Here is a 19,972-nt window from a genome sequence, read left to right as displayed (position 1 = left end):
TTTTAGAATGGAGGGAGTACGTCGACATCTTAATCGCACGTAAAAACAACAAGACCCTATGGAGTATACTCTAATCTACGGGAAAAAACTTTAATAGGATGTCAAAGCAACTCATGTGATCTGTATATATACACGCTTATTGATAGAACAATTTTGGGGCCGTGAATCCCTCCAACGGAATCTTCAATCCGATCTTCAAAATCGGTATTCTCTGTATGTCGGCTTTCTCACTTACCAAGGAGAACGGGCGTGCTAGCCATCTACGTTGCGAAGGTCTTTCCTAGGGTGTTCTCTCCTTGGCATTGCTATCGCATCACCAACGTCTTCATCGCAAAGTTCCGCATAGCATCAGTGTCGGTATCGATATTAGGATACCCAAGCAAGGAAGTTAGCGCCCACGCTGACTTCCCTCGGATTGGCTCGAGACATATTAAAAGGTTTCGCCCGACCCTAAGACCGCGGGCTCCGTCTTGCCCGACCTCAAGGTCGTGGGCTCTGTCTCACCCGACCTCGAGGCCGCAGACTTCGTCTCACCCGAACCCTTGGGTGCGGGCTCCATCTCGCCCGACCCCAAGGGCGCGGGTTTCGTCTTTACCCAAGGCACGCGAGCTCCGTCTTGTCCGCCCCTAACGCCGTGAGCTCCGTCTTGCCCAACTCAAGGCCACGGGCTCTAATGGAGACGGGGATCCCGATCTTCCATCAGGTAGAGGTAACTATCGTTGTGGCGGAGAATAACACACCGATCCGGCTTCAGATCGAAAGATCAAACCCTGTAATCTTAGCACCACAACTCCTCTGGTTATCAACCAAGACACGGATCCGGTTGACTTCGCCAAGAAGGTAATCCCTACCTATGCAACGAAGAACGTAAGCAAGAACAAGAAAGAAAACAACCAAATTGCAGATGAATGATTAATCTCATAAGTTGGGGTCTCACAAACCGAAGAACGGCAAAACTGTTCTTGACAGAATAATCTAAGCAAAACCCAAAACCTAATGATGGCGGCGACGCATGATTATAAAGGTCTTAGGGTCGTCGCCTACCCTGGACGTGCCCCCTAATGGGCCCAAACACGATACACGGTCCAACAGACCAAAAGAAGGTGTCGCAAGCACCCTGGCAGGATTCTGGACGCTAACTTGTTTGATGATTCCTGTTGATTCCGAAGAGGTTTTGACGTGAAACCACTTGGATTGGCTTCCTTATTAAATTAGCTTCCATCCATATGTGGATCATCGAAAACAGAGTCTGAATGCGTCCTGGGTGACTAGTTAAGGCAGATTGATCCTAGAGACCGAGGCAGACTCGAATTCTTGTTGACTGGGCCTCCGGCTTATGTTGGACGTCCTTGCTGGTCATCATCACCTCCACCACTTCCTCTAAGTCCTTCATGACCCTCTTCAATGTTCCTAAGCAAGATAACATCATTAGGAGTAGTCTATTCTCAAAAGTATGAAAAAGTATCGCTTAAGAACGAGCTCACCTCTAAATTGAGTTGTCGCTTTCGAGCCCGGGTCATTGAACCTTGCATAACGGTTGGAGGATCAGCGGGTACCTCTAAAGAAGTGATGTCATCATCATCCTCCCCTCTTGAATTGGAGTCATCCTCGACTCAAGCTCATCTTCTTCTCCCAAATAAGGGTTTCAAATCTGCAATGTTAAAGGTGGGACTAACCCCGAACTCAGGTGGCAATTCAAGTTTGTAGATATTATCATTTATTTTCTTAATGATCTTATAAGGACCAGCTACTCTTGGCATTAATTTAGACTTACGCAGCTCAGAAAATCTATCTTTTCTCAATGTAACCAAACCAAATCATCCGATTCAAGTTTAATATCTTTCTACTTTTACTACCAGCAATTCTATACTTTTCATTCATTCTTTCAATATTTGCTTTAGTTTTTCGTGCAACTTACGAATAAAATCAGCACGCTCTCTAGCATCTCTATGAATTCTCTCAGTGGTAGGTAAAGGCAAAAGATCAATAGGAGCACGGGGATTAAAACCATACACTATCTAAAAAGGACTTACCTTGGTGGTGGAATGTTCCGCCCTGTTATATGCAAACTCTACATGCGGCAAACACTCTTCCCACATCTTCAAATTGTGTTTTAAAATGGCTCTCAACATGGTGGACAATGTTTGATTCACAACCTTAGTTTTGCCCATCAGTTTGGGGGATGACATGTTGTAGAAACAGCAGCTTGTTCCCCAATTTATATTCCACAACGTGCGCCAAAAAGACTCAAGAATTTTAACATCACGATTTAAAACAATAGTAGAAGGCATACCATGCAAGCGAACGATTTCTTAAAAGAAAAGGTCATCAATATGAACAGCATCATCGCTCTTATGACAAGGAATAAAATATGACATCTTAGAAAAACGATCACCACCACAAAAATACTATCCCTCCCCCTCTTAGTCCTTGGCAAACCCAACATAAAATCTATAGATATATCAGCCCAAGGAGTAGAAGGAATAGGAAGAGGCATATACAAACCATGTGGATTCAACCGCGACTTAGTTTTTTGACATGTGGCACACCGAGCCACATACCGCTCTACATCTCGTCTTATCCTTGACCAAAAGAAGTGTGTGGACAGCACCTCCTCTATCTTTTTGGCACCAAAATATCCCATCAATCTGCCTCCATGTGCCTCCTGCAACAACAAAAGATGAACGAAACCAACTGAAATGCACAAGCGGTTAGCTCTAAACAAAAACTCATCGCTGATCATAAACTTTATTCCATGTGTGTCTCTCTCTACAATTAAGCAACACATCCTTAAAATCAGGATCAAGCGTATATTGTTCTTTAATGGATTAAAGACCAAAAATTCAGCAATCAAGTTAGGACAGCAATGTATATCTTCTAGACAAAGCATCAGCAATCACATTATCCTTCCCTTTCTTGTGTTTGATAATATAAGGAAAAGATTCAATAAATTCAACCCATTTAGCATGCCTACGATTCAGATTATTTTGAGAGCGAAGATACTTATGCGATTTATGATCAGAATGAATAACAAATTCTTTAGGCCATAAATAATGACGCCATGTCTCTAAAGAACAAATAAGTGCATATAATTCTTTATCATACGTGGAATAATTAAGAACAGGACCATGCAATTTTTCACTAAAGTAAGCAACTGGTTTACCATCTTGCATCAAAACACCACCAATGCCAACTCCACTAGCTTCATATTCTAGCTCAAAAGTCTTACCAAAATTTGAAAGTTGCAGCAATAGTGCGTGTGTAAGCTTGTCCTTTAAAGTGTTAAAGGACTCCTCTTGTGCCTCTCCCCAATGAAACAACACTCATTTCTTCGTCAACTCATGCAATGGGGCAGCAATGGTGCCGAAATCTTTGACGAAGCGGCGGTAGAATCCTGCAAGATCAAGAAAACTCCTCACCTGTGTGACGGTTTGGGAACCGACCAGCTCTTTATGGCTTTAATTTTCATCTCGTCCACCTCAATTCCCTGTGGAGTTATAACATAGCCAAGAAAAGAAACTCGATCCGTGCAAAAGATACACTTTCAAGGTTACCAAATAGACGTGCATCACGTAAAGCATTAAAAATAGCACGTAAGTGATCCATATGTTCATCAAAAGACTTGCTGTAAATCAATATATCATCAAAATAAACTACCACAAAATGTCCAATAAAGCTCTTACAACCTCATTCATTGAGCGCATGAAAGTGCTAGGTGCATTTGTCAAACCAAAAGGCATTACTAACCACTCATACAACCCGAATTTGGTTTTAAACGTAGTTTTCCATTCATCTCTAAGTTTCATTTTAATTTGGTGGTAACCACTTCGCAAGTCAATCTTAGTGAAAAATTATACAACCACACAACTCATCTAGCATATCGTCTAGCCTAGGAATAGGATAACGATACCGAATAGTAATATTATTGATGGCTCTACAATCAACATATATACGCTAAGTTTCATCTTTCTTTGGAACCAAAAGTACAGGAACGGTACAAGGACTAAGGCTTTCATGTACATACCCACGGTCCAATAGGTCTTGGACTTGCCGCTGAATTTCCTTAGTCTCCTCGAGATTGGTTCAATAGGTAGCACGGTTGGGCAAGGTTGCTCTCGAATCAAATCGATTTGATGCTCTATCCCTCTCATAGGTGACAGCCCCAAGGGTATCTTAGCTAGAAAAATGTCCTCATACTCCTGTAAAAGGTTAATGACAGCAGGAGGTACCGAGCTAATAATATCATCAAGCAAAAACATAGCTCGTTTGCATACCAAAACATAGCAAATATCATCATTAGAAATTTTAGCAAAGTCACATTTTGTTGCAAAGCATAAACCACCCTTCAATTTAATCCTCTCAGCATTAGAAATAGATGTAGACTTATCCTTTTTAGGTGGGAAAATAGAATTAGCAACTTGCTGATTTTTAGATTGAATATCATTCAAACTAGCAGCGCGTTCTCTATCAGCTTGTACAATTTGAGCAGGGGTCAAATGTATCAAAGTAATTTTCTTTCCTTTATGCACAAAAGTATATTTATTACTTCTACCATAGTGTGTAGCATCATTATCATATTCCCAAGGATGACCCAATAAAAGTAAATAAACTTGCATAGGTACCACATCACAATCAACAGAATCAGCATAAGAACCAATGGAAAATAAAACTCTGCAAGTTTATGTTACCTTTGCTTTACTAGAATCATTTAGCCACTGAATATAGTATGGACGTGGGTGTGGGCGGTGGTCAAGCCAAGCTTCTTGACCACATCAGAACTCACCAAATTGTTGCAGCTATCTCCATCAATAATGACACATGCTCAGTGGTCGCTGATGACGAAGAAAATCTAGAACAAGTTATGGCGTTGTAGCTTCTTAGGTTGCTGGACTTGTGAGCTGAGCACCCGCTGTACAATGATGCTCCTATAGGACGCCGTGGCCTCATCACCAAGGACTTCACCGTCCTCCTCATCTGCATCTTGGTCTTATTCATCCTCAATGTCAGAGGGTGCTGATGTAACCATTATCTGTAGCAATATATGTCTGCTGACTTGGGCAGCCCTCTGCACATGGCCAATGCCATGGCAGTGGTGGCACTGAATACCCGAAGTGCATCCCATCGATGCAATGGATAAGAAACTCTTGGTAGGCACCTACAAATAATTTTACCTAAATCTGAAGGTCGTGCGGGAGGTGTCTTAGGTGTAGCGGAAAACTCCAAAGGCTGTTGGTCGCTTGTTCGCTGGTGGAGGCACCCGAAAAGTGGTTGACTTGGTCAGCCCTGAAGATGGTGCCGAGCGTGGCGTGTATGTGCTGGTGCTGACCTTGCTCTTGCCCTGTTGTTCACGCCCCTGCAATTCCTTTTCTGCAGCATAGCAAACTGAAACAACTGGTTAACAGTGTTAAATTCTTTATAATCAATAATGTCCTAAATCTCATGCCTCAAACCCGAATAAAAATGACAAATGGTATCTTCGTTTCACTCTACAATACTACAGCGCATCAATTCCTTTTGGAGCTCACCATAGTAATCCTGTACAGATTTATCTCCTTATTCTAAACGCATCAATTTCTTACGCAAGTCTCTATGATAAGGAGGAACAAAATGATCACGCATAGATACCTTAAGTTCTTCCCACGTACCAGGTAAAGCATTCTGTGCAGCTAGCCTATTCCACCAAATAATGGCAAAATACTTAAACTCACTAGTAGCTTGTCTAACTCTATGCTGCTCAGGTACAAGGTGGGACACTAAACTTTTGTTCTACCATCATCTCCCAATCAAGATATCCCTCAGCATCATAATGACCCAAAAAGATGGTATTGTGAACTTAATTTTAGTATAAGGATCATCGGACATACGGTGATTATTACCTTGACAGTGGTGGTGGACACCACCCATACCTGTCGTGTTGCGGCGAAGACGTTGTCGTAATCTCTCTTGTCGGAAAGCTGCTCGACCTATGTTCCCATTGGCATCATACACCATGTCTTGACCATCGGTGTTGCTATCGGAGACGTCATTGTTGGTTGCCACAAAGGTTTCCAACTCAGTAACCTTGTCGGTTAGCGTGGAAATTCGCTTGTCCAATCTCTCCATGCTATTGCCAATGTTGAGTTCAATGAGTGCGTCAGTGACAGCCTTCCTAACGGCCTCATTCATCCTTTTTGGGCATCCTCTATAACAGCTTGTAGTTGCTCTTGACTCACACACTCGTTGAAACCCTTATGATTGTTATCTCCAGTCTATTCACCTCCTGCTAATGAAAACACAAAAACAGGAACAAACAGGTGAAAGTTATCCCTACCAAATGACTATGTGGTTGCAGTGGTGTCACTTTCACAGCAAGTAGAAGTGTCTTACCAAGCTCTTACAAAGTTCTTACCAACACAAGCAGTGGGCGGTACAATCGGCGGCTGGTTTGTGATACCTGTGAGGCAGTGGTACCGAGATTGCAAGGCCCTTTGTCTATACTGATCTGAAGAGTTTATAGAGCCTGAAAGGCACACAAAGAGTAATATGTATATCTGGCACACAAGTCAGTAACAGAAAGTAATACTGAATTATAGTCCAAAGTACTTGTTTTCGTTGCTGGTCTAAAATGTTTCAAGTACCAGGTGTGTGATAAAAGTACGGTGGATAGCAAGATGACAGGTGTATAAAAACAAGTATGGTGGATGGAAACAGCAACACAAATAAATAATCAGACAGCACACGCTAACACAGCTCACTTTGGTCTTCTTCTATGTGCTCCTTTAAATATTGTTCCTCTTTGGCCCCTCTTTTTTTCTATTTTTTTGTTGTTGTTGTTTTTTTGGGAAATTTTGACTTTTTTATTTTATTTTTTTGATATTTTTCTTTTACTTAGGAGCACAAAAGAAGTAACCACAAAAAATATGAGCTCAAACAAATGTAAGACATGGCCTGTGGAATTTTCAGAAAACTTACTCAAAATCGACAAAACCTTGTGACCACGAAAAAGAGGATCTTGTGGCCACTTTTTGACCAATCTAAAAATTTTGAACCCTAGCCAAGCAAGGGATGAATGGATCCAAAAAAATTTTCTGATCGATTTTGATATATGGAACATCAAAATCAGAGTTCGTATGTGAAAACTAGACTAATTTAAAAAATTGGCTCCCGAATTAGAGGATAAAACGGGAACAATGTACGCAAAATTGGTTACAACAGCAAAGATTTATGGAAATAAGGGGAAAACACACGAACTGGACTCTAACATGACCTAACCAACAACAAGACCTTGACCAGGACACAAACTCAACACGACGGACTCTGAAACTGAAATATGCAAAGGCTACGGCGCGGAAGGTTCTAGGACAGGGAAAACGAGTATGGCACTGGACTATGGGACGAATACGAAACACTCAAACTAGGGAATAAATATGAACCTGATGGTATACCTTAGCTCTGATTACCACTTAATGGAGACAAGGATCCCGATCTTCCATTAGGTAGAGGTAACTATCGTTGTGGCGGAGAATGACACACCGATCCGGCTTCAGATCAAAAGATCAAACCCTGCAATCTTAGCACCATAACTCCTATAGTTATCAACTAAGACATGAATCCAGTTGACCTCACCAAGAAGGCTAATCCCTGCCCGCGTAACGAAGAACACAAGCAAGAACAAGAAAGAAAGCAACCAAATTGCCGATGAATGATTAATCTCACGAGTTGGGGTCTCACAAACCGATGAACGGTGAAACTGTTATTGACAGAATAATCTAAGCAAAACCCAAAACCTAATGACGGCGGCGGCATATGATTATAAAGGTCTTAGGGTCATCGCCTACCCTGGACGTGCCCCCTAATGGGCCCAAACATGATACATGGTCCAACGGACCAAAAGAAGGTATCGTAGCACCCTGGTAGATTCTGGACGCTGATTTATTTTGACAATTCCTGTTGATTTCGAAGAGGTTTTGACGTGAACTACTTGGATTGGCTTTCTTATCAAATTAGCTTTCCATCCATATATGGATCATCGAAAATAGAGTCCAGATACGTCCTGGGTGACCAGTTTAAGGCGGACTGGTCCTGAAGGCCGATGCAAACTCGAATTCTTATTGGACTGGGCCTCCAGCTTGTATTGGACGTTCTTGCTGGTCATCATCACCTCCACCACTTCCTCTAAGTCCTTCATGACCCTCTCTAATGTTCCTAAGCAAGATAACATTATTAGGTAGTAGTCTATTCTCAAAAGTATGAAAATTATCGCTTAAGAACGAGCTCACCTCTAAATTGAGTTGTCGCTTTCGAGCCTAGGTCATTGAACCTTGCATGACGGTTGGAGGATCAGCGGGTACCCTCTGAAGAAGTGATGTCCTCATCAGGCTCCGTCTCACCCGACCTCAAAGACATGGGTCCCGTCTCATCCAACGAGGACCCATACCGTCACCAACCACTCTATGTCCAAACGTATAGGCCTAGGTTAAAACTCTGACACCAGAAAAGAGACTGGCACGCCCCCGATGTAACCCGTGGGCATGACGGGCCATACCTGGGGATTCACATCAAGAACTATCGGGCATGTCGGTGCTGTTCTGCCTAACCCTCGTACGGATGTTGACAGGCACGCCAGTTCACCACGACGTCCACTGGGATGGAGTGGAACGCAATGACCGGCAGATGATGCCTGCGCATGACACCAGTGACGAATAGGGCCACGATGTGGAGCCGTCCCTGTTGACATCTATAGGATCGGCGGGACCCGCATAAAGAAGAAGGACCCGACGACCCTAGAAGCTTTCTTCTCTCTTGTTCTTCTCCTTTTCCTCCACTGTAACCCGCGCTTTTCCTTCGCCTATAAAAGGGAAAGCAGGGTGCCCCATGAAGAGAGGGAGATAGGAGAAATCTGAACACAAGAGTACGACACGAGCACACAGCTGAGAAGCAAGTGAACTCTCAGCACCCATTCACTCCTTCTACCAGAGACTTGGGATCCTCTCACTCTCTCGCCTGTTTGTAACCCCTACTGCAAACCAAGTGCCAGTAACACGAGCAGCAACGAACTGGACGTAGGGACGTTCCGCTCGAACCAATATAAACCCCTGTGTCCTCCGAGCACACCATCCGAGTCAGACGTGTAAATACAAATTTACTCGTCGGTGGTCCTAAAACACCGACAATCAGTGTCGCAGAACCGACCAATTTATAAGAATACAAGTATAATGGCAATCCGCAAGCGGTCGCACTGTCATACTTGAACTCATATAAACCCGGTAGTCCATCGAGTACCACGACGGTCTCGATAAATGATTTACAACAACCAAGATCGTACAGGATTCAACATGCATGCCACATATTACATAAAGTTCACAGATACTTTTCGTCATCAGAGTACGAATAAAAGTTATTACAAAACAAGTTTGATAAACAAAGCGGAAGTAAATAAGTTCGAGATAAAGTTTTTCCAACATAGTTTAATACAGTGCCAAACCAGATCACGGTCCACAAAAGCAAGGATAGGAATTACTAAGGAAGCCTGCCCAAGGCTTACTCCTCATCCACAGCGGGATAGAAGCAACTCTTGCAATAACCATGATACACAGTGCCATCTGCACAATGGGAAAATAAACCCTGAGTACGAGAAGGTACTCAGCTAGACTTACCCGTCATGAACCAGAAATAAAATGACTCCAAGGATTATGCAAGGCTGTATAAGTGGACGTAACTTGACAACATTTTTGCGAAAAAGGCGATTAATCTTTGTACACTTGTGATTCTTTATCAAGTTAATTATAACTGTCCATTTCTAGGTTAGCAACTATCCTATGCCAAACATGTGGTATGTTATTTAGAATCATACAATAGTAACCATAGCAGATATTGCAATTCCATATTCATTTGAACCATCACGTTTCATAACACAGTTACTACGATGTTGGAGCTAGCCAAGTTTCTCACTATCCGGGAGAGACGGCGATTCGAATCGATTTTCACCAGCTGGGAATTTATTCCTAACACAAACCCAGATCTATCAGCCACGATAGCCTTAGGTCACCTTTGGTACAACTCCGGTACACATTTCGCGGGTTCATACTGTGCCGCACAATCTGGAACACCAGATGCCAGGATGCTCAGGCCAAACCTGCCCTTGGGCTCAGTCTGATCGTTCCCCGGAAGGAGCGCACAACAGAACGATTCCCGGCCTGAGTTGAATTACTCGGCTTCGCGGTCGGAACGAGTTATCCGGCCAGCTAAGTGAGAGGCATGCGTTCAATCTTGTCAGAAGTTCCAACAACGGTACGGTCCTTGATCGACACAGACGGGGATAAGTCCACACCCAAGACCTCCATGCCTTGTTGCTTCCCTATCGACCTCCCGTCCGGTCTCAATTTACTTTTACCACATGGTTCTGTTCCACGATAGCAGATATAGCCAACCGTGCTCCGGTATCCACCTATATCTCGCAGGTGACAGGACATCACCCGACTTCTACCGGTCTAAGCATGGCTAAGCATATATTCGATCCTGGACCTATAGCGGTTAAAGGGTTAATATCTGGACAAGGAATGTACATGCATCAAGTGGTTTCATTCAACTCTTATAACCTAATGCATCAATCATCAATATGTAAGTAAACATTTGTAAATTACTGGGAGACTTATAATGCTCCGGGGCTTGCCTCGCAGAAAGGAAGTAGGACGATGGTCAGGGCACTCCGGAAGCTCTTCAGGGTTCTGCTCCACGCCTTCGGGAGCGGGGACTTGCGGATTCTCCTGCGGGTTCCCTTCCTCTGCTTCTTCGAATTCCAGCAACGTGATTTCTTCCTCCGATCCTAGATGCATGAGTATGGTATGAGTATCACGAATGCATAGATGTTAACAAGTGCATCGCGTTGTTTGAGTAGGTGCATATCTCTTCTCAATTATTACTTAACTATTTCTACAATGCATCGACTACACCATAACCAGCAGCTACTTGTTTCACTCATAACTGGGGTTCTACAAATTCAAAAACAGTGATCCTGGACTTTCTGGAAAGCTTATCAATTTCTCTACAACTTTGTTATTAACCATTTTTACAGTCTACACTTGTTTCAACATGTAACTCATCATATCCTAGAATCAGTCCGGAAATGACTTAACATGCAATATAAAGTAATAACACCTCTACTTCATGTAATTATTCACAAATTGACAACCTAGAACCTACCAACAGTTTAAGCATACCAAACATAGTTAAGATAATATAATGGCAAAGCCCAAACTATTTATTAAATTGCCTTTATTATTTTATTTAGATATCTAGGTTAAATAATAAATATATATCAGATGTGCTTAATAAATTCTCAAAATTTTACAGAGTCTTACTAATGCTATCAAAGGGCTACTATAAAAATTTCATGTCATTTTACTAAGTAGAACATCCTATACAAAAATGATAAGGAAGCAAGGCTTGAAATAGCATAAATGGAAAATCCTATTGAAAAGTGTCAAGCAACAGATTTCTTATTTTTCTTAACATCCATATGGTACTAGTATCATCTCCAACAAATTTCATGAATTTTGGACTTATAATTAATTTATAAAAATTCATGCAAGGATTAACTATTTATAAAAGAAAAATCTATAACTATAGATCTACACATGCACTGGTCCTCAAATTTTTATCCAAGCTCATGTATAACAAGAATAGCCTACCACAAAAATTTCATAATTTTTGGAGCACAGGAACTCTAGATATAGAATAAACAATTTTAAATGCATTCAAAAGCACAGTTGAAATCCCTATTTAAATCTCCAGAAATTTCTACTGTTGAAGCCAAGAACATAATTTTCCTAAATACTACACTTCCTAAGGAACACAACCATATTTATTTCAACATTTTTGGAGCTACCAATCTAAAGATACAAAAATAACAAAACAAATCAAAAACTGGAATATTTGAACTAGCCTACAACACTACTGTCGCTGACCGGTGGGACCCGCTGGTCAGCAGGGCCCGCCTGTCAGTGAAACCGAAACAGAGCCGGCGGCGCTGAGCAAGCTCGCGCGGCCACGGCTCGTCGACGGCGAGCCCACCGGCGGTAACGTCTTCACGGCGTGACCTACTCAACCTAGCGCTTCTATTGAACCCCTTGGCCGACCCTAACGTCGACGGTAAGGACGACGGCGGCGGCCATGGCGGCTCGGCGAGGCGGGACGTCGGCGGGGCGCCGGTGAAGGCTATGGCGGCTCAAACAAACGCTACGCCGAGCATCTACAGACTACAAGGAAGCTAGTGCGCGCGCTCTCGTGGCCTGGGGTGGTCTGGTTAGGCCTGGCCACGGCGACGGAGGGTGGTGGCGGAGCTCCGGCGAGCATGTGCGCGCGGCGGAGGCTTACCAAGCGCGAATGGCGAGCACGGGTGGAGGCGGTGAGACGTGGGGGTGCTGGTGGAGCAGTTGCTGTGGAGGAGAACCGACGAGGGTGACCGGCGTTGGCTATGGCGACGGCGGCTCTCGGCGCGGAAGAGCTGGGCTGCTGCGGCGAGGAAGGAGGGCCGAGGCGAAGCAAATGGGGTGCGTGGTGGAGTGCGGGCGGGTGCGGGCGACTTGAAGACGCGCCCAGACGCGGCGTGGCCCGCGCGGACAGAGCAACGGCGACGCGCGGCCGTCGCCGGGGACACGCGGCGTGCGAACTCTGCCGGTGTCGGCCACTGACGTCGCGATTCAGTTCGTTCAGTGACCTGATGCAGTGCCTGACGACGGTTTTTCATAGAGCTAGATCTTCTAATCCGTGGAGTATTAGTGCTCACAATCTTCACAAAAGTTGCAGCCCTAAGTACCATCTGTAATTCGTCTTAAACGATCAAGACCTAATTCGCAACGGTTAAGGAGCAATGTCATCCCAAAGATCGGCTGTCAGGCTGTTAGTGAGCAAACACTTAGAAGAATTTTTGAAGTGTTGAAAACAGTGAAAAGCTGGTTTTTGTGAGTCTAATTTGAACATGTTAGAAGCTAAATTAGTCCATGACATAAAAATAAAAGTTGTTCCTTATGTCAAACACTACAACTTTGCTTTAGTGAACTCCTCCATGCAAGGTTTCTAACACCTAGTTCAACTTTAGTCAAACATGTCACTTTGAAAACATGATATCTACTCAAACCCTGACTAAATGACCAAATTAGCCCTAGCCCTAAATACCAAAGTTGTTCATGATGATACTCTAAGCATGTTAAAACAATTTGCAAGGTCATTTAAGCATTTCATGTAGTAGTCACTCATATAGCTATTCAGGTCAACACATGAAATAACACTTAAATGCTTTGATCAAGAAATGTGGCCTTCATGAACAAAGTTCCTTTAGTTAACCTAAGTGTAGCTAAGGTGTTGTAGTGACTAGCACTACCCACATGCATTCATTTATACATGATCATATGCATATGTTCTAAGAAACATGAAATAACAAGCAATGTTTCATATGTTTCGATCAAATGTTTCAATTGTAAATGATGATTTATGGATGCTTGATGCTCATGCTCATTTTATGCAAGTCAAGTTATGCAAAGCTAACACCCGAGGTGTTACAGCCCCTCCCCCTTATAAAAATCTCGTCCCGAGATTTGCAAGACCTACCATTCTTGGAAAAAGGCGGGGTAAACTTCTTGCAGATAATCTTCTCTTTCCCATGTAGCATCTTGTTCACTATGATTGTTCCACACCACCTTATAGAACTTAATGATCTTACTCCTTGTTACTCTCTCCATCACTTCTAATACTCGAATTGGCTTTTCTTCATAGGTCAGGTCCGATTGAAGTTGCACGTTGGTGGGTGCAATAGCTTCTTCCGGTACTCGAAGACATTTCTTTAGCTGAGACACATGGAACACATCAAATATTGCACTCATCTCTGGTGGTAGTTGTAGCTTGTACGCAACATTTCCCTTTCGTTCCAAAATTTTGTATGGCCCTACATATCTTGGTGAAAGCTTCTTTTTCATCCCAAATCTCTTCACACCTTTCATGGGTGATACTCTCAAGTACACATAGTCACCTACTCCAAAAGTTAGTGGTCTTCTTCTTCTGTCGGCATAACTCTTCTGTCTTGATTGAGCTGCCTTCATGTGTTGTTGGATGATACGTACTTGTTCTTCGGCTTCATTGACAAAATCAATACTAAAATATCTCCTTTCACCGGGCTCAATCCAATTCAATGGAGTTCTGCACTTTCTGCCATACAAAGCTTCAAATGGAGCCATCTTGATACTCGCTTGATAACTGTTGTTATAGGAGAATTTAGTTAAAGGTAACCATTTCTCCCATGAGCCTTTTGAAGATATGACACAAGCCCTAAGTAAATCTTCTAGGATTTGGTTTACTCTCTCTGTCTGTCCTGAAGTTTGCGGATGATAAGCTGAACTCCTGATTAGCTTGGTTCCCAAAGCTTGGTGTAAGTGCTCCCAGAAACGAGCTATGAACTGTGGTCCTCTATCTGAGATGATGGTCCGGGGTACTCCATGCAATTTCACGATCTAGGAAACATATAACTCAGAGTATTTACCCGCGTGATATGTTGTGTGAACTGGTACAAAATGGGCTGACTTTGTGAGACGATCAACAATGACCCAGATTGAATCGTGACCTTGGGGCGTTGTTGGAAGGCCTGTGATAAAGTCCATACCGATCTCCTCCCATTTCCATCCTGGGATAGGCAGGGGCTGAAGTAATCCAGCGGTTTTCATATGGACGGCTTTCACTCTGCTGCAGTTATCACATCTAGCAACATAGGCTGCGATCTCTTTCTTCATCTTAGTCCACCAAAAACGGTTTCTTAGATCTTGATACATTTTACTACTACCCGGGTGGATAGACAATTTGGACGAGTGAGCTTCTTCTAAAATCTGATTCCTTAGCTCACGGTCTTTCGGCACCACTAGCCGGTCCTCAAACCATAATACACCTCTTTCGTCCAATCTAAAGTGTTTTGTCTCTTGCTCTTGCATTTTTCTCTTGATGTGACTTATTCCTACATCTGTCCGCTGTAGCTCTATGATTCGGCTCTCAAGCGAACAACTGATTGTGATATTGTGGAGTACGGCAGGATGTAGCAAGTTGAATCCATCTTCCAATAGTGCTTCCATAGTGTTGCAATGGGACTTCCGACTAAGTGCATCAGCTACTACATTTGCTTTACCCGGATGGTAATGCACTTCCAAATTATAGTCCTTAATCAATTCCAACCATCTACGTTGTCTCATGTTCAGTTCTGGCTGGGTAAAGATATACTTGAGGCTTTTGTGGTCAGTATAGATATGACATACATTGCCCAACAAGTAATGTCTCCATATCTTTAGTGCATGGACAACGGCTGCAAGTTCCAAATCATGTGTAGGGTAGTTGGCTTCATGTTTTCTCAGTTGCCGAGAGGCATATGCAATTACTCTCCCTTCTTGCATAAGTACACATCCCAAACCTATTCCTGATGCATCACAAAATACATCAAAAGGCTTTCAATGTCTAGTTGTGCTAGCACTGGTGCGGTAGTCAACAAAGTTCTGAGGGTGTGAAAAGCTGTTTCACATTCTGGTGTCCACTTGTATTTCTCATCCTTCTGAAGTAATCTGGTCATAGGCTTAGCTATCTTTGAGAAGTCTGGAATAAACCGACGATAGTATCCTGCTAACCCTAGGAAACTCCGAACTTCATGCACCGAAGTTGGGGCTTTCCAATCCATGACCTCTTGCACCTTTGATGGGTCTACTGAGATTCCATCTCTGGATAAAATGTGACCTAAGAAAGGCACTTTGCTCATCCAAAATTCACATTTGCTAAACTTGGCATAAAGCTTGTGTTCCCTTAGTCTGGATAGGACAATCCTCAGATGCTCTTCGTGATCTGACTCATTTTCTGAATAAATCAATATGTCATCAATAAACACGACCACGAACTTATCGAGTTCGGGCATGAATACCGAGTTCATTAGGTACATGAAATAGGCTGGAGCATTTGTTAGTCCGAAAGATATAACCAAATACTCGTATAAGCCGTACCTAGTAGAGAAAGCAGTCTTCGGTATATCCTCCAGTCTGATCTTTATCTGATGGTAACCTGATCTTAAGTCAATTTTGGAGAATACTTTTGCCTTCGCTAGCTGATCGAACAAGATGTCGATGCGGGGTAACGGATATTTGTTCTTGATGGTCACAGCATTTAGTGGTCTGTAATCTACACACATCCTTAGCGACTTATCCTTCTTTTTCACAAACAATGCCGGACATCCCCACGGAGATGAGCTAGGTTGGATAAGACCTTTGTCCAATAGATCTTGCAATTGAACTTTAAGTTCTGCTAACTCATTGGGTGGCATTCTATAGGGCCTTCTGGATATGGGTGCGGTACCTGGCACTAATTCGATCTTAAATTCCACCTCCCTATCCGGTGGTAGACCTGGTAATTCCTCTGGAAATACATCCGAAAACTCACAAACCACTGGGATATCACATATGGTGGTGGCTTGGATAGCACAGGCTAAATGTTGGGGTTCGAAATCGCGGGAGAGTGGAACTAGAAAAGCATTCCCTCCCGTGGGTTCTCTCAACATGATAGTACGGGTGCTAGTGTCAATAAGAGCACCATGATACTTCATCCAATTCATGCCTAAGATTACACTTATCGACAACCCCGGCAATATTATCAAATCTGTGGTGTACTCCCGCCCTTGTATCAAGATGAGTACATTTTTGACTATCTTTTTGGTAGTAACAGTTCCCCCTGCTGAACTTATGTTAAAACCCCCTTTACTTACTTCAATTATTTCTTGATCATGTCTAGATGCAAATGCTTGACTCATAAATGAATGAGAAGCTCCTGAATCAAATAAAACAACAGCGGGGTGTTTGTTGACGAGAAACATACCGGCCGTGACAACCTCTCCAGCGGGCACTTCCTCCACGGCGGTATAGTGCACTTGTCCCTGACGTGCCCTGGCATTCACCTGCCTCTGATTGTTCTGGTTTGGGTTGCCATTCCTCTTGGGGTGGGGGCACTCCTTGGACCAATGACCCAGTTGGTTGCAGTTGAAACAAGGTTGATTACTTTTGAATCCGGTGGAGCTGTCCTGATTACCATTCCCTTTTGGTAAGGCAATAGTGAATGCCTTACGAAATGGTTTCTATGGCCTGTTATTCTGAGCTTTCGGTGGTGGGGGCCTGAACTTGGGTGCAGGTGGACGGAATTGTGGCCTAGCTGTGATAGGCGCTTTTGACTGGAAAGATCCGGATGCACCGGCCTCATAGGCCCTCTTGCGGCCTTTAGCAACTGCATGCATGTTGTTGTGGTTTTCTTGGGTCAAGGCATCACTAATAAACTCATTGTACGTGGCACATCGAGAATTTGCCATAGTCTTCATTAGTTTGGTACCCAACCCTCGCTTGAAACTCTCAATCTTTTTCTCTTCTGTATCCACGAAACCGGGAGCATATCTTGACAAGTTGTTGAATGCGTGCATATATTCTGTGAGTGACTTGGTTCCCTGAGTGAGCCTCATAAATTCGGCTGCTTTCATGCGCATCAGGCCCGGGGGAATATGGTGTCCCCTAAAAGCCAGCTTGAATTGATCCCAGGTCACTCTCGCATTAGCAGGCAGAGACGACAGAAAGTGCGTCCACCAGATTCCTGCTGGTCCTTGCAGCTGATGAGAAGCATATTCAGCTTTGAGGTGCTCGGTGACCCTCAGCAGACGAAATTTCTGCTCGATGGTATTCAGCCACTCATCGGCCTGCAGTGGTTCCTCAGCCACCTTGAAGATCGGAGGCTTCGTGTCCAGAAACTCCTTGAATGAACTGTGCTGATTTGGCTCGGCCCCTGGTTGCTGTGGGTGGCCACGAGCAGTGTTTTGCGCGATGAGGCGCAAAGCTTCTTCCATTGTCCTCTGGCTACCCAAGAACTGGGTAAAGAACTCCTGAGCAGACGGTGGCGGTGGGGGTGGCAAATCATCCTGGTTGCCATCCTGACCGCTACTAGCTCCAGCACGGGTGCGCGTCATCTGCGAAGTTGCAACAATAAGCGATTATTGGTCGATGTCAAGAGATTGCAGATGAATTAGGTATTCATGCCAAACTGAAATTACTGGAGAAAATTCTCAAAAGCACAATAAAAACAGAGGCATAATAATTCATTCTCGCAACATGACATCACCAATTTGACCACTTATCGTGCTCATAACGCATGCAATTTAAAGCGTGATTACCGACAAAGAACTGGAATTGCATTGACGTTTACCCAACGTGCGATTAACATTACATGATAGTCTGGTTACTAATGCCAATTTGGACTACAGGTCCATTACATAAACAAAGGTGATACATTAGTCTTCCCACTACACGCTAAGTGATCTAATCCTCATCATGATCACTATCGAGGTCGGACGCAGAATCATCTCCTTCCCCAGGTTCTACTTCTTCTTCTTCCTCGTACCCTTCTAGATCCATTTCTGCGGCTCCAGGTGGTACATAAGGGTGGAGCTGATTGTGCAGTAGGTGAACCTCTTCATGCAGATTATCGTTGTATTCTTCCGCATTGGCCAGCTGCTGTCCCAGCTCGAACTGTCGGGCTCTTAGGACATCTTCCCTGGACCAGGCTGCATTCCGCTGATGAGTTAACCTAGTCATCTCCTCGGTGAGCCTTTCAATCTCGGCGTCGTGCTCCCTCTGAAGCTGACGTCGGTCCTCGCGGGCATGACCAAGAGCACCAGACACACGTCTGAGGCTACCTTCAACTCCATCTAACACCCTCATCATTGCAAACATGGCGCTCATTGCAGGGTTATCGCTGTTCTGCCTTTCTGCGGCACCAATTTCCAAGGGTCTTCCTCTTGCCTGCTGCCATGAGTCAGTGAAGGGATTACCTCTTGGAAAGACTCCAACCAAAGCAGCTGCCAGTTCCTGAGGAAAACGTTCCATGATATTCCTCAAGATTCCAAAGGCTGCCCTGCCAGCTGCTTCCTCAGCAGTCCTGCCAGTCGACTCATAACACCAACCTGTCCACTCAGACTCGTCACCTCGGGGACGGACAACTACCTCCACAGTAACTAAGAGACCTTCCCCCAACCGCTCATTCGCCCAGAAGTAGCGGGGTTCCATTCCATCAGGATAGCCTACATAGCTGAGCACTCTCCATAAAAGTGTAGGCATCCCAAACTCTCCAAGGAACGTGTGACGTTGACGGGTACGTGGAGCAAGCTGACGGCTAGGAGCTCTGCCTCCGGTGGACTTGCGAGCAGTCTGCTTGGTGCGTGCCATCTGCACCATCAACATGTACCCTTTGGTGAGACAATGCCATAATGGATAAGAGTTATATAACCGAGTAAGAGTCTTATAAGGGGAGGAACAATTGTAATTATGTGAATGATAGTTTAACATGATGCATGCTCGTGCCGTACGTCCTCACAAACTTAGGAAAAATTTGTTTCTAACGGTAGACACGGTGGCATACATACGTTCTCTCATAAATAGCGTAACTAGTCGAGCTACACGTTTCGTTGTTAGTGTACCTGCATAAAATTTCATTTCAGCCCTAAACCCATAAAGAATATGCACAATGTAATTGTAAATACTTCCATATATGTATCCCCATACATATACTTCCGTATCAATCTACCCAACAATAATTTAAACCCACAATTAAATACGTACCATATACACATGCAAGCATGCATACATAGCCGTACCAAAGCTAACTCTTCCCGACCGCACGCTCACATCCTGCGGTCATACACTCATCTTACCTTGGCGTAGAGGCATTTGATCCATACATTACCACTCAAGTGAATGGCATCCATACTATAGCACGCCGTATGGACGATGAAGTAAAAACCCCCATGTTAGTACTTAAATAGCCACCTAATAGTCCTTAATCTGGGCATAAGGAAAGTGATCATTGGCACACTTTAGATTTCAAATACCTATTATATAACTATTAGTTGCTAGAGAAGGGTTTTCGGAAACAAAAACTTTTGTTTTAA

The sequence above is a fragment of the Miscanthus floridulus genome, chromosome 1 (genome assembly GCF_019320115.1).
Source record: "Miscanthus floridulus cultivar M001 chromosome 1, ASM1932011v1, whole genome shotgun sequence".
Lineage (NCBI taxonomy): Eukaryota > Viridiplantae > Streptophyta > Magnoliopsida > Poales > Poaceae > Miscanthus > Miscanthus floridulus.
The sequence above is the reverse complement of the archived record's forward strand: the minus strand, read 5'-3'. Positions refer to the sequence as shown.